This window comes from Lipotes vexillifer, unplaced genomic scaffold (assembly GCF_000442215.2).
Source record: "Lipotes vexillifer unplaced genomic scaffold, Lipotes_vexillifer_v1.1 scaffold184, whole genome shotgun sequence".
Classification (NCBI taxonomy): Eukaryota; Metazoa; Chordata; class Mammalia; order Artiodactyla; family Lipotidae; genus Lipotes; species Lipotes vexillifer.
The window spans coordinates 968,390-985,012 of record NW_006783561.1 but is presented as its reverse complement, the minus strand read 5'-3'; the positions used below and the strand labels follow the sequence as shown (position 1 = coordinate 985,012).

General features: G+C 40.9%; 1 pseudogene; it reads right to left on the bottom strand.

Annotated features, from left to right (window-relative positions):
* Positions 1-13,545: 13,545 nt before the first annotated feature.
* Positions 13,546-14,100, bottom strand: LOC103072210 (60S ribosomal protein L17 pseudogene; annotated as a pseudogene).
* Positions 14,101-16,623: the final 2,523 nt, after the last annotated feature.

Genomic DNA, 16,623 nt, shown 5'->3' with positions numbered 1-16,623 from the left:
CCCCTTCCTTTTCCTTTGGTAACAGAATATCTAAATTTTAACCAGGCACATGTCTGACCAGCTAAAGACTATTTCTAAGCCTACTTTGCAGTTAGTTGTGTGCATGGTTTTAAATTATGGCCAAGGGGAAATGATTAAAAACGACCCTTGCGTCTCTTTTTGTTTGTTTGTTTTTGCGGTACGCGGGCCTCTCGTTGTTGTGGCTTCTCCCGTTGCGGAGCACAGGCTCCGGACGCGCAGGCTCAGCAGCCATGGCTCACAGGCCCAGCCGCTCCGCGGCATGTGGGATCTTCCCGGACCGGGGCACGAACCCGAGTCCCCTGCATCGGCAGGCGGACTCTCAACCACTGCGCCACCAGGGAAGCCTGATCCTTGTGTTTTTGAGAATCTGCCCTTAAAGGAAAGGAATACCCTCTGCCCCCACCTTTCCCCTTCCTATTGTATGGAATACAGACATTGTGTGAACCATCCTGGAAAATGTGGGTGAAACAACTCCCAAGTATGGTGAAGCCGCAAGATGGAAGAAGCTTGGATTCCAAGATGACCTCAGAGAACAGAACCGCCTTGCCAGTTTTGGACCACCCACCTTGGGACTGTTATGCCAGAGAGCAGTAAACTTCCATCTTGTTTAAGCCACAGATATGTTGGTCTATTATAGGAGCAGAATCTGAATTCTAACTCAGAACAATTTTATTTTTGTAAAACAAATAGTAAAATCCTTGCATATATGTGTATATGGAGCTTCGAAAAAGATGTGGAAATATACATACCAACCTGTTACCTTGGTAACCCAGGGAGTGGGTTGGAATGGAGTTGGGGATAATGCACATTGTCTCTATTGGAGGACACAATATTCTTTCAGCTGTGTTCTAGGCAAGCTTTTTACATTGCAAGGAGACTCACTCCAGCCAAATGAAGGGGATTTTAGTATAAGGATTACAGAAAAGTCCAGTAGAATCTAAAATGAGGAGCTCAAGTACAGCTGGGCTCATGGGAACTGGAAAGTAGTCAGGAACCATGGCTGATCTCTGCTTCCCTTTGTGGTCTTCTCCATCCTCCCTTCAGCACATATGTTGGCCCGTGGTCCAGAAAGAGTTGCACCTTGGCAGTGTCTTCATCAATCGTCCTCAGAAGTGTGGTCCTTGATCCAACAGCATCAGAACTGCTTGGAGCTTGTTAGCAATGAAAATTCTTGGGCCCCACTCCAGACCTAGCCAATCAGAAGCTCCTCAATCTTAACAAGCCCTTCAGGTGATTCTCAGGCACATTAAAGTTAGAGAACCACTGATCTAGATGATAGTCCACCTCTAATACCTACACTCAATGGGCAATAGGTGTTGCTTAATTTAAAAGAGAGAGACTCTAATAGGCTCAGTTTATTTTTTTTTTAAAAAAACCACGTCACACAGATGATAGCTCACTGGCTCATTAATGGATTGTGTCAGGTGTCTGTCCTTATTCCAATCAGTCTTTGAAAGGGGGCAGGCTCACAGTGTAACTCTTACCCTGTTGCTGTATATTTGAAAAGTACCATTTTTTTTTTGCCATTATAAATGTTACTATAATGAATATCTTCACACATACACACACGTTCACAGAATAAAATAATGCATAATTTTATGGCTTTGGATCATTTTCTGCTTCATTAGTAGTATGCAATTGTACCAGAGTGCTAGCATCAAATATTATAATTAAATTATTTTTGCGTTTTGGTTAACAGTATGATTAAAAAACAAAACAATGAATGCCATTTTTTTTTTTTTTTTGCAAGACAAGGGTTGGGAGCCACCTAATAGCCCTGACAAAGCAGGTCTGAAGGGATCATGAGACATCTGGTAGCTCATAGGTTAAAAAAATTCACTTATGTATGCTTTGTGGGTTAATAACTTTATACTTAAATAGAAGGAGAAAAAGAATGAGAAGGGAAGGGAAAGGGAAAGGAGAGGAGGAGGAGGTGGGGGAGGAGAATTAGTGGCAGTGTGTTTTTACACATGTTCAGTAACTTTTTTTTTCCAGAAAAAAATATGGGGCGCAAAGGTGGGGGAAAAGCGGAAACAATGGGAGAGAATTTTCACCTTGTGTAGACCATGAGGTTATTGTATTTGAACACTAATTTAGCTCTGCAAAAATGAGAGAAGGGGAAAGAAGGTCTATTTGCTGAAGCAAGTAAGGGTCAAGAATCCAAGGCAACCACATAGGTTGGTACACATAGCGCCGGCGTTCAGAATGCAGTTGCTTTAATATGCGTTTCTTTGATTACTAGCAATTATGAGTCTCGTTCTGTATGTCTATTTACTATTAATTCCCCTAATGCAAATTGTCTCTTCATTTCCTTTATCTATTTACCAACTGGGTTCTTTTTTCTTTTTTTAAGTAGCTAGAGTGAGACCTTTCTATTACTCCTTTGCCAGATTTGTAATAAATATTTTTTACTTATGTAAGTATATAAATAAATCTAATGGTTTTTTAATCTTAATTTTGTTTAATTGTCAAGGTTTAAAAATGAAAAAAAATTATGTATTTGAATACCTGGCTTTAGTGTTACCTTTTTATTGCATTTAGAGTTGAGAAAGTTACCAATCCTCCACAGATCTAATGAATACTCCATTCTCATTTCTTTTTTATTTTGTTTAATATGATTTTTATATTTAACATTTCAGTTGATCTGGAGTACCTTTTTGCAGTATGTTGTAAGGTATAGATCTGATTTAATTTCCTCCCCAAATTATTAATTATTCCAGCACCATTCATTAAAGATAGTGTCCTCACCCCAGAGTTTTAAAAAGCTTACAAGATTATATACAGTAATGGCTTTATATTTAGCTAAGTCTATTTCTGGATTCTCCTTTTTGTTCACTGCTGTATGTTGATTTTCTTTTTCTTTTCTTTTTGTCAGTACTATTGGGTGGGCCAAATGGTTTGTTCTTTTTTTTCCGTAAGATGGCTCTAGTAGCACTTAGTTGTCTTTAACTTCATTCGAAACAATTTTGTTAGATTGTATGTGACAGCTGTCATATCAGCGTGCATTTAAAATAAGACTTCTCAAAATTGGTGAATTTTTGTGTAGCCTTTTTAATATTGAAGATGGAAGAAAAAAAGCAACATTTTCAACATATTATGCTTTATTATTTCAAGAAAGGTAAAAGTGCAACTGAAATGCATAAAAAGATTTGTGCAGTGTATGGGGAAGGTGCTGTGACTGATCGAACGGGTCAAAAGTGGTTTGCGAAGTTCTGCGTTGGCGATTTCTCGCTGGACAATGCTCCATGGTCGGGTAGATCAGTTGAAGTTGATAGCGATCAAATAGAAACAATAACTGAGAACAATCAATGTTATACCACGCAGAAGATAGCCAACATACTCAAAATATCCAAATCAAGCGTTGAAAATCATTTGCACCAGCTTGGTTATGTGAATTGCTTTGATGTTTGGGTTCCACATAAGTTAAGCGAAAATTAAAAACTCCTTGACAATATGTCTGCATTCGATTCTCTACTGAAACGTAATGAAAACGTTCCGTTTTTAAAACAAATTGTGACGGGCAATGAAAAGTGGATACTGTACAACAATGTGGAACAGAAGAGATCGTGGGACAAGAGAAATGAACCACCACCAACCACACCAAAGGCCGGTCTTCATCCAAAGAAGGTGATGTGTTTATGGTGGGATTGGAAGGGAGTCCTCTATTGAGCTCCTTCCGGAAAACCAAACGATTAATTCCAACAAGTACTGCTCCCAATTAGACCAACTGAAAACGGCACTCGACAAAACGTGTCCAGAATTAGTCAACAGAAAACGCATAATCTTCCATCAGGATAGCACAAGAACGCAACCTAGGCAACTACTAATCTACTTTCTTTCATATTCTGAACTTTTCATATAAATGGAATCATGTAATATGTGACTGGCTTCTTTCATTTAGCATAATGTTTTCAAAGATCATCTGTATTGAAGCACATATCAATATTTCATTTATTTTTATTGACTAATAGTATTCCACCATATGGGATATAACACATTTATTCACTCATCAGTTGATGGGCATTTGGTTTATTTCTACTTTTTGGCTATTTTTAAAATTTTTTATTGGAGTATAGTTGATTTACAATGTTGTGCTAGTTTCTGCTGTGCAGCAAAGTGAATCAGTCATACATATACAAATATCCACTCCTTTTTAGATTCTATTCCCACATAGGTCATTACAGAGTATTGAGCAGAGTTTCCTGTGCTATATAGTAGGTTCTTATTAGTTATCTATTTTATATATAGTAGTGTGTATATGTCAATCCCAATCTATCCTCCCCCACTCCCCTTTCCCCCTTGGTAACCATAAGTTTGTTTTCTGTATCTATGACTATATTTCTGTTTTGTAAATAGGTTCGTTTGCACCATTTTTTTTAGATTCCACATATAAGCGATATCATATATATGTTTTTCTCTGTCTGTCTTTCTTCTTGGCTATTATAAATAATGCTGCTCTGAACATTTGTGGATTTTTTTTGTGTGTGGACATATGTTTTCATTTGTCTTGGGAAGATACCTAAGAGTAGAGTTTCTGGATCACATTGTAAAATTTTTATAATATAGAATTGTATAAAGTGAAAATCATCTGTGACGCCCCCCAACCTCTTCCACCCTCCAAGTGAGCCAAGTACTTTAACATTTGGTATAATATCCTTTTTTCTAAGCATATATACTCCTTTTTCTTCTTTGTTGTAATATTCTCCTTGGGCTTCCCTGGTGGCGCAGTGGTTGAGAGTCCGCCTGCTGATGCAGGGGACTCGGGTTCGTGTCCTGGTCCGGGAAGATCCCACATGCCGCGGGGCGTCTGGGCCCGTGAGCCATGGCCGCTGAGCCTGCGCATCCAGAGGCCGTGCTCCGCAACGGGAGAGGCCACAACAGTGAGAGGCCCGCGTACTGCAAAATAAAAAAAAAATAAAAAAAAAATTATTCTTCTACTTTCTTTTCTTTCTTTTTAAAATTTTCCTCCTTTCCTTTCTCTACCCCTCCTTTTCTTTAACAAGAATGGGAAAGGATTCAACAGGGAATAACTAGGACCAGGGGCAAAGCCCTCCCTGCAGGCCATCTGATATTGTGGGCTAGTCCTCTTTTGCTGAGAGCTTTGGTTTAAGGAACAGAGAGGGGAGAGGGGGAGAGGGAGAACCTGAGCCTTGCTCTCCCCTACTCACGAGCTCCTCTCTGCACCTCTGTAGGAAATAACCACCACTGGGAGTGAAATCATTGCGTGTAGCAGAAGAGACATTCATGGGCAATGCTTAGTCTTCATCACCACCCTCCACCCTATCCCTGCTAGTGTCGGGTTAGGGTGGGGAGTGGGGCTTGCAAAGAAAAGGTGATATTTATCAAGAAAAACAAAACCATTGCATACTTATTATATCACAGTCAATCAGACCCTTTACAGTCATAGGATAAAAGCTACCATAGTAATTTCTCTTACCAATTCTAACAGATTTTAGTTGACTCTCTTAAGTTTTCTAAGAATACAATTATATCTCTGACAAACAGCTTCTGTTTTTCTTTTCCTATATTTTCCTTCCGTTACTTTGCTTGTTGCACTAGAACTATGGTTCTCAATTCCATCATACTTATAATAAAAATTATGTAACAGCATCTTTACTAATCTGAAATGAAATCCATAGGTAATATAAACTACTTAATCTCATGATTTCTAAACATCAGTATTATGCCATAATGTAAGGAGAAATAAAGAAAAAGTATTTTATGATAAGATAGTATTATTTCAGTATGTAAATGTTTGGCACACAAATTCACCAACAGTCATAACAAAGTTGCAGATGCCTCTATCTATGAACATTATCACTGGGAAAGTGACAACTCTACATTTAGACTAATACAGATGTGTCATATTCAAATATCTACAGTGGTGCCACGGGTGACAAGATTTTTCTAAATAGTCAACAACTCGGTAAAATTTGGGAAAAGCAAAGTACAATACTCCATCGAATTATGTCGTAGTTTTATTCCTGGAAAATTTTCATTATATGTTATGTCCTTGCAGAACATGCCTTGTGTTTATACAGAGTAGTAAGACATTAGAAAGTTGTGTGTATTGTGGGGCAGTTCTTTGATCTATAGAAGTGTCCTTGTATTGCAAATATCTGGTATCTTTGGCCACTACCCAATGTTTACCATTATCATACCCACATCATTATGTTAACCAAATATGCTTTCCCATTCTTCCTGAACGTTTCCTAGGATGTATGTACCTCCTTTGTTGAGTCTCAGTGATCTTCTTTAGAGGATCATCCTTTAGAATGATCCTCTAATACAATGGCACTTGTAATTGAAATACTTGCTTCACCATTACATCTTAGTTCCTGATGGATAATCTTTATCAAGTCAAGGAATTTCTATTACTAGTTTCTACTCATTTTTCTTTTGTTCCTGGAATGTGAGTTTTAACTTTTATTAAATAGTTTCCTAGTGCCTTTTGAAATGATCTTGGGGTTATACTTCTTTATAAAGAGAATGATTTATATTAATAGCTTTTCTATTATTTATCCAATAGTTGTCATATAAATTATAATACGTTAAAATAGCTGGAAAGTTAAACTCCTTGGTTTCATTTAGTTTTTATATTTTTCTTTAATATACTTGCCTATATACTTGTTTTGAAATCAACTTTTTGAGGAATAATTTGCATACAATGAAATCCATTTATTTAAAGTATACAGTTCAATGAATTCTGACAAATTTATATACCCATGTAATCACCACCATAATTTAGATATAAAATATTTCCCTTATGTCCTTTTATAGTCAATTTACCTCTATCTTTAGCCCCAGGCAACTATGGATCTGCTTTCTGACAGTATAGATTAAAATGATTTCTTAGAGTTTCATGTAAATGGAATCATGCAATATATACCCCTATGTCTGACTTCTTTCATTCAGCATGTTTCTGTGGTTCACTCATGTTTTGTGTGTATCAATAGTTTATTCCTTTTTACTGATGATTAGTATTCCACAGTTTTTCATCTGATGGACATTTGGGTTGTCTCCAGCTTGAGCTATTATGAATAAAACTGCTATAAACATTCATGTACAAATCACAATGTGAATATGGGTTTTCATTTATCTAGGACTGGAGTGGCTGGCTCTTGTGGTGTTTAACTTTATAAGAAACCGCCAAACTGTTTTTCAAAATGGTTTGAAATGGTATATTCCCATCAGTAATATTGATTAAAGCCTAATTCTTGCTTTCAAGCAGGTCTCCGTCCCCAGGATGGAGCCTAGTCTACCCTCTCCCAGTCTTTGCCTTTCTATGGATGAGTGGTTGCCTAAATTTGAGAGAGGAAGACGGAGGGGAGGGAGGGGAAGGCGTGGGACCACCATTTGGGTATGATGAGTTACGTAGCAGCCCATTTGTGGGCATAGCCTGGGCATCTATCTTCTCAGACAATGTGGCAGTGGCTCCAGATTTTCACCTTGGGACTTGATTCAGCAAGTGCTGAACAAAGATAAATACTAAAAGGACATGGAAAGGGAAAGTCGATAGAAAGGGCCCACTGTCATGTACATGAATGACCCTTTGTGCTTGTCTTTTATAGGATGGGAGTCCTCAGCCACTTTCTTTTTCACTGTCAGAGAAGTGTGTCTTGAGACTAAATAGCATCCCCTCCCCCAGCCCTTCACCATATTCCCAGCCAAAGAGGAACCAAAAGTTCTGCTGTCAAAAGGGGACGACAAGGTGAGGTGACTATCCCCAGACAGTAAAAACTCACATAAAACTAATTTCATGCTAACACAGCCCCATGTAGCTAAAGTCGCTGGGTCTACAGGATGTGGGTCTTCCAGTTCTTAGACTAATAGGCCAGGGCAGTTGTATACCATTATTTCATCAGAGTTTTCTTGTGGCATTGTGGGCAGCTGCAGGCTCTGTCTTGCTAAGTCATCTCAATGTTGCTGAAGTGGACACCAGAATGTGCTGATAGATACCCCTTCAGAAGGACTTGTCCAGCTGCAGGGAGTGCTGTCAGCAACAGCTTCAGCTGTCATCCCCCTCACAGATGGCTTCAGCTGCAAAGAGCTGCCTTGTGCCTACCTAGGCTGGCCCACTGATAGTGGGGGTAAGGGAGGGGGTGCTGAAGCCCAGGCCTTTGGGACCAACATGGCATGGGACAATTCTGATGATCTAGTTAACTCTGGAGCTCCAGTGAGGTTGGCTGAAGCTGTCCAATATCTTGACTTCTTCTGTCCACTCTTGTTCCTGCCTTCCTTCCCTTCCACAGATGTTACTTCCGAGAGTGCTTCCTAGTAAGCATTCTGCACGCTAAAGTCTGTCTCAGAGTCTGCTTCCTGGAGAACACATCTGGGACAATGACTTAGTAAAAAGTAAGCTGTGAACTTGTATGAACCTATTTGTGCAATGAATGAATATATACTTCCAAATGAATAGAAGATTTGTGGAACCATACCAAAGATACTGTTAACAATAGCTATCTCTAGGGACAAGGACTGGGATATTTGGGGAGTGGTGAGGTGTTACTTTATACTCTTTACTATAAACATGAATTACTTTTTCTTTTGTAATTAAAAAAAACTTTAATTTTAAAGAGACATTGGATTGCAATATACAGAGTTGTCATACCATTTGAGGAACGCCTCCACACCCTGTGCTTTAGCATGCATCTAATCTTGCAACAATGCAGAGAGGTGGGTGTCATTATCATGCCATTTTACAGAAGAGCAAGTTGAGCTTCAAAGGTGCCCAATGACTGGTCCAGGAGCACCTGTCACCAAGCAGTGAAGACAGAATAGACTCAGGCTCCGACACCAAAGTTCAGGCACTTTCTGAGCTCAGTCAGGGTGCATGTCCTTCTGTCAGCTCAAATGACACCCTCTATTCTGAGTGGACAGTGTGGTGTGATGGAAAGGACAGTGAACTGGCAGATGAGACCCAGCTTCTGGTCTTGCTGCCATCATTAGTGACCTCTGAGTCATTTACTGTCTCTGTGCTGCACGTACCCATAAAAATCCGAAAGGCAGTTTGGTGTAGAGAGATCGAAGGGCTATTGGGTTTGACAGAGCTGTGTCCTGCTAGTTACTATGTGATTTTTAACAAGTTCCTTAACCTTTCTGAGCCTCAGTTTTCTATTCTCTAAAGCAGAGAAAATGGACTGTAAGACTCAGGGTTGTTATGAGAGTTAACCAAGGTAATATAACAGCACTTGACATATTGTAGGCACTCAGGAAATAATCTCCTCCTCCTTGGGATGTAACCTTTGGTCCTTAGGGTAAAGAAAGTGTCCATAGTTTTAGCATAAGTAACAACACTTAATTTGTTAAAGAAAATATATTTAATGAATGTGAAAGGATTGGTTTGGGATTCTTTTGTGGATCAGCAGAAGAAAGGAACCATTTTTCTCATGGCCATTGTTTAACCCCCATGAGCTCCACATGAATGAATGATCTCCGAGGGCGATGGGCTACCCTGGATGGGAACTGGGAGAGCAAGAGATATCACCTGTGTGAAGTGTCAAGTGTGGAGGGAAAAAAATTAATCCCTAGATTTGGGAAGAGTGGTGCTGTAGTGGATCCAGTGGTGCCCCCCAAAAGATATGCCCACGTCTTGACCCCTGGAACCTGTGAATGTGACATAATTTGGAAAAAGGGTCGTTGCAGATGGAATGTCAAGATGCGATCATCCTGGATTATCCAGTGAGCCCTAAATCCAATCTCAAGTGCCCTCACAAAAGAGACATGGAAAAGAGACATGGGGACAAAAACTCCATGTGAAGACGGAGACGTAGATTTGGGTTATGCAGCCAACACGCAACTCCTGGAACCACCAGGAGATGGCAAAAGGAGGATTCTCCCCCAGCCCTTCAGGCGGAGCATGGCTCTGCCAAAACCTAGGTTTCAGAGCCTGCCCGCAGCTTAATTTCGTACTTCTGGCCTCCTGAACTGTGAGAATAAATTTGTGTTGTTTTAAGCTCCTCACTTTGGGGTGATTTGCCACAGGAAATAAACCCAAGTGCATGAGAAGATTTCAGTACCAGCTCTGGGAAAAGAAGTAAGATTAAAAGACACTGGAAAAGGACTCATTTGACTAAATATTTAGCATTAGGCAATAGGAATCAGACCTGATGTAGATGACATGTTGACCTTCTGAAACAAAGTCACAGGAAGAGGGAAGTAGGTCGAGTGGAACTGCCGGGAGTTAAGGGCAGGAAACAGAAGAGGCCGTGTTTCGTGAAGTGAGAGACACACCATTTCAGATCCTGCCCCAATAATGGCAGAATGGATTTTCCAAACACCAGGAAATCAGACAGGGGCATACAGAGATGTGAGCACATTTCTGTTAGAATAACAAAAAATAAAAAATGTAAGAGGAGTTGGTCAAGAGGCAGGAAGGGCTTCCTTTCAAGGAGCCAGTGAGTACAGACATGTGCTTTCCTCAAAGTCAAAGGTTTGAGAGGAACAACTGGCTGGTCTGTACTGAAGGATCTCACAGAGAAATGAATCCAAGAGAAAGAGAGTGAAAACAACCTAAATGTCCAACACCAGAGGACTGGCTAAGTGACAGCACAGTCACACAATGGGACACAATGCAGTCACTAAAGATAAGGCTGCAGATTAATATTCACCGAAGTGAAAAATGTTCAAGACATATTATTACGTGCAGAAAGCAAGCGATAAAACAGTAGGTACAATATAATCCCTTTTCTCACGTGTAACATAGAGATGAAGATAATAGTACCCCCCTTATGGGGGTGTTATAAGAATTTAATTAATTAATGTATGCAAAGTGCTTAGCAGTACCTGGGGCATGTAAATGCCATACAGCATGATGATTATTATTATCATCACTTCTTTTAAGTATTCAGGTCAAAATTCTGACCCCTGGGGTGTTTTGGAATTCAGAATTTTTCAGATTTTACAAAGGTGCCTACTTACGGAACACATTCAGTGTGTCTGAGGCAGCAATTCACAGCCAAACCCATTAAAATTTCTGCAGTGAACCATGACTACTCACACTAAGTGGGATAACTAAAGACTATAAATAGCATCACATCAGTTAGGATCAGGTTGTACAGTCAAACAAATTTGCTGCAGACTTAGAAAACAAAAGCAAAACCAAAAAACAGCTTCCTGTTTCCTGAGGTTTTTACTTTCTGGAATTATAGATGAGGGATTGTCGGTCTGTGTTCTATGTAAGCATCAGGAAAGCCTGCAAGCACTGCATTGTGACAGTGCTGTTGCTGGTTGATGGAGTTGCAGCCTGTTATTATTTTTGCCTTTTGACTTTGTTATGTTTTAGTTGTTCTGCAATGAGTATTCATTATTATTATTTTGCCTATAGTTTCCTGAATTTTAATCTATTCAGGTAAATTCAACACAGGAGGAATAAGGCATTGCTCTCCATGGACCTCAAAAGGATCTTAGTCAGCACCACGTTCACAATTCTCATTTTCGCCCTTAAGAAAATATTTTTCTAGTGAACATGGAACACTTAAGGAGATGGAGTGGATTTTTCATATCCTTTTCTTGGGTCTTTAAGCCAGTCCCAGACAATAGTCAATATCCAGGAAGATGAAGAACCCCAGAACCTTAACTTAACTAGGGCTTACCTACTATCTCCTGCTAAGTATGTACTGGTTTTATGTTAAAAAGTAAAACAACAATAACAGCAACAACAAACTAGAAAAGAAATCGTGAGAATGTGGGGGGAAGAGGGGGAAGTCTGCATGGACAGAGTCAATGGAATGAAGGAAAAAGGAATAGGTGAGGCAGAGTGCTCTTTCCTGCCTGGTGAGGAAGGGGGTGGGAGTGGGTTCAGCGGGGCAAGGAAACAGCAAGTGAGCAGCAGAGAAGAGTGAACTGTTTCAAGAGCCAGGAAGGAGATGTAGGTAGTTGAGCAAGCTGTGGTCAAGTGGAGAGGCAGCTGCTGGAGGCTGACTTGGCAGCTGAGGAGAGGGCAGGGCCCCAAGGGGAAGTGTCCATGTCAAAAGGCCTGTGGAGGCCCTGCTGAGCCCTAGAGGCAGCAGAACTGGGGCCCTTTTCTGCTCAGCTACTTGGGCGCTTGAACAATTTGGGGAGGGAAATTACACAATCAGGAGGAAATTTCAGTGAATGTATGTAGAGTTTTCTAGTGGCTGGGAATTTCTTAGAATGAAAAACTAGGAATGTGAAAAAAGATATATGTATATGATTTTAAATAATATGTATTAATTCTATATAATATATAATATTATATGATAAGATTAGATTGCTGATTGTAGAGGGACTTCTGCCAGAAGGTTGGCCAGACTTGGAAAGGGAAGTGGCCTTAAGCCAATGGAAATCACAGAACAGGGATGCAAAGGACTTGCAGAAAGTCTAAACAGAAATGGAGCTTTTGATCAGGCCAGTCATGGCGCAGACTTCAAAGACATCGAAAGGTAGAAAGTGCCAGGTGACGAGGAGATCATGTACCCACAAAGCTAATGGTCCCAAGCTACTTGACCTGAGCCCTGCTCTGAGGACCCAAGTCCAACTGCTGGTGGGGGGAGGCTGAGGAGTGCCAGTCTCAGAGGAAGAACTCTCCCTCCAGAGAAAGCTCCAGGAGGCAATAGCCCTCTCACAGCTCTCAGAGGACTTGCACCCCAACCCTACTGTCAGTCCACAGGCCACCCAGGACAGGACGCGCAGATTTCTTACCCAGTTACCAAGCAACTCACATGGGGGTCTGGGCCTGCTGGGACGGCTAGCCCTTTATGGCCTCGTGCTACCTGGGGCAAGCCTGAGTGAGGAGTGTCGGAGCAGCAGTGGTTCTTAAACTAGGCCGTGAGAAACCCTGGGCCAAGGTGGTCTACAGTTCAAACAGAAGTCTTATGCATTTGCAGATAGAATGAGCTCTCTTTTAAACAATATTACTTATTTCTCATGATAAAATTAATATATATTTTTTCATTAGAAAAATTAAAAGAAGAAAAGTAATCCATAATCTTAACTCCACATATTTAGGTATATTTCCTTCCAGGCTCTTTTTCTGTGATAGACTGATCAATAGTATATTTACAAATATGATTAGATATACTTATGAATAATAACAGTTAATTGCAATATATTATATAATAACTATAATATTTTTAATATATTAATAATATGCCATACATTACATAATAATGTATAATATAATATATATTATAAGCTCATATTAATAATAATAGTTCACATTATTAATATATTAATAATAATAAACAACATTTAGCTATCATTATTGTTTAATTAATATTTCTTGAATGGTTACCAGGGCCAACTACTGTTCTAAACCCTTTAGAAAGCATACAATTTTCATAATAACCCTATGAGGCAGAAATTTTATTATTCCTATTTAACAGTAAAAGAAACTGAGGAAGAGAGAAGTAAAGAAATTTGTCCAAGACCACACAGTAGTAAGTAAGAAGCCGGGATTCAAACCTAAATCTGACTGTGGAGCCTGCATTTTTAGCTAAGATATACACTATATCATATTTAGTTTTTGTTTTTACTTTTATTTGCATTTATTTTTTGCAGCATTTATTCCCAGGCCATAAGTTTTTATTTCTTAAATTTCTTCTGGGATATCTTTTTCTTCTGGACAACCTCCTCTTCTGGTTTAGGAGCAGTCTGTTCTTTTTCAGTAAGGATCATCTCAATGTGGCAGGGAGAGCTCATGTATGGGTCAATCCGACCATGAGCTCTATAAGTCCTGCGCCGCATCTTGGGGGCTTTGTTCACCTGGATATGCTCAATGACCAGAGAATCTACATCTAAGCCCTTAAGTTCAGCATTATTCTCTGCATTTGTGAGCATGTGCAGTAAAAATTCAGCACTCTTTTTGGACCACCGACCCTGCGTCCAGCCCCACTGTTTGGCCTGGGCACACCTACCAACTCCACCATTGTAAAGACGGAATGGCACGCATTGCTTCTTTAAAGTGACATCCTTCAGATACTTGGTGGCTTTTCGGATATGCATACCCTTAATGGCCTGGGCTGTTTCACGAGTGTTCTTAAAGTGAACACGAAGATTTGAACCTCTTGACTTGCATGATTTTGTGGGGTTTTCTGGGTCAAGTGAATAGCAAACCATTTTTAGAGGTCACCGCGAAGACACCGGACCTCCGGAGTCGGGAACCACCACAGCCTGCCTGTACCCCCAGCCAGCCCCATTCCCAACCATTGCGCCCCGCTGAGGCCCGAGAGCACCGGGGCACCAAGCATGGGACTCCGACACGTCTCCCAGCACAGAACGCCGCTCCCAGGGAGAAATCAGTAGCCGCGAGAGTCCTCCTCCTGAGGGTCTCGAACTCGGCACCGCCAAGGCCAGGATGGCAGCGATAACCAGAGGATTCACCACTCGGCAGAGCCATATATAGTTTTGAGTTGAGGTTTTTCATTAAATATTATATAGCATGTGTTTCCCACATCATAAAATGAATTTACTTAATGTTAAGTTTTTGCCATACAGCTTCTCGTAATTTTTTGGTCCCTGCCACCACTTGTATATCCTAGCATCAAGTAGAAGAAAATACCTGATTTAGTTTAAACCTACATGTTCATTTAATATAGCTGTACATAAACTATGTATTTATTTAATATATCAATATTTGAGTGTTAAAAGGGAAATTGTGCTGCCCAGGAGCTCCACCCCATGACTAAAAGCAAACAAACACTCCTGCCATTTTCTCAAATTCTGCCTCTTCTGTCCCTCTGTTCCTGACCTGTAAGCATCTCTTCACTTATTTGGCCAACATTTTCTGAGCAGCTGTGATGTGCCAGTTAGTTGGGTCCAATGGTCCGTAGGCGCAGTCTGGGCCCTCAGGAGCTCTTTGTTCCATGGAGGAGACGGATGATTGAATCCATCATAGAGTGATGCAAGCTGGAGTAGCAAGAGGTGGGGGAGGGGAAATGGGAGGGAGCTAAGCTGGGAAAGTGCCCAGAGAGAGGCTCTCTGACTGGAGTCCTGAATGAAAGGAGGGAGGGCAGTGCCAGCATAGGGAGCAAAAGTTGCAGCAGTGTGGAGGCTAAATGAAACAGCAAGGCCCATTCATGGGAACTATAAATATGCTTTAAGGTGAGGGTGGTTGTTTGGGGGGTGGAGAGGAGCAGAGAGAGAGGATGGTGAGGAAGGGAGGGCAAATACCACAAGGTAATTAGGGATTAAAACCTACTATGAAGATTCATTGAGGGGGTTGAAACAGGCAAAGAACATGCTTATTTTGCTTTGGAAAGTCATTCTGGTGGAGAACAGATTGGAGGGACAGACTCCAGGCAGGAAGACCAGTTAGAAGGCTTGAGTTAGGAGAAGAAGAGAAGAGATGGGGGCTTGAATTAGGATGTAACACAGTGGGGATGGAGAGAAGGGAATGCAATCAAAGCAGCGAGAAAGTCATATCTCTTGGATGTGGGAACTGGATCTGGTTGATGAAGGAGAGGGAGGAGAGGAGGATGACCCAGGCTTTTGGCTTTTAGGCCACTGGGTGGTTGGTGGGTAGGTGGTGGTGCCTACACCAAGATGGGGACTATCAGAACCAGTTTATAAATCTCAGTTTGGGAAACATTGAGTTTTAAGTATCTAGCCAGAAGTTGGAGATATGTCTCTGAACGCATGAGAGAAAACTGGACTGGGATTATAGGTTTTGGAGCCAGCAGGATGTGGATAGTAATTGAACTTGGACTGCCTGGAAGAGATCATCCAGGCGGTGTATAGACTGAAAGAGAAGCAGATCTGAGACCCTGGGAAACACCAATGTATATGGAGCCGGAGGAGGACACCTGTCCACAGAAGAGACAGAATGAGAAATCAGAGAGGTTGGAGGAAAACCAGGAGAGATGGTGGCCCAGAAGCCAGAGACAGAGAAAGACATAAGGAGTCAACAATCAGTAGAGTCAAATGCGACTAAACCGTGAAGCGGAAGAGTGGGGAATTCCCTGGCGGTCCAGTGGTTAGGACTTTGCCCTTTGACTGATGAGGGTGCAGGTTCGATCCCTGGTTGGGGAACTAAGATCCCACAAGCCGAGCTGTGAGGCCAAAAAAAAAAAAAAAATTAAAGAAAAAAAAATAATGGGACAGAGTGTCTGGAGAGGAAGAATTTGAAGATGGAGGAGACACAAAGACCCACAACTGTCTTGTTTGATGATGACAGTGATGATGATGGATTATCCCTTACTATGTGTCAGAAACTCTGTTATTGTTTTCAAGTAATTTTTACAAAGCTTTCTATGATGGAATTTTCACATATGCACAGATCTAACAAATATCAACATTTTGCCAATCTTGTTTCATCTAAAAGAAATAAACTGGACAAAGGGATTGGAAAGTTCATATAAAAATAAATGTCAGGCTTCCCTGGTGGTGCAGTGGTTGAGAGTCCGCCTGCCGATGCAGGGGACACAGGTTCGTGCCTCGGTCCGCGAAGATCCCACATGCCGTGGAGCAGCTGGGTCTGTGAGCCATGGCCACTGAGCCTGCACGTCTGGAGCCTGTGCTCCACAACAGGAGAGGCCACAACAGTGAGAGGCCCGTGTACCGCAAAAAAAAGAAAAAAAAAAATGTCTGGGCCATAAAACACATTTTAACAAATTTAAGAGAATAGAAATCCTGTAGAAGTAT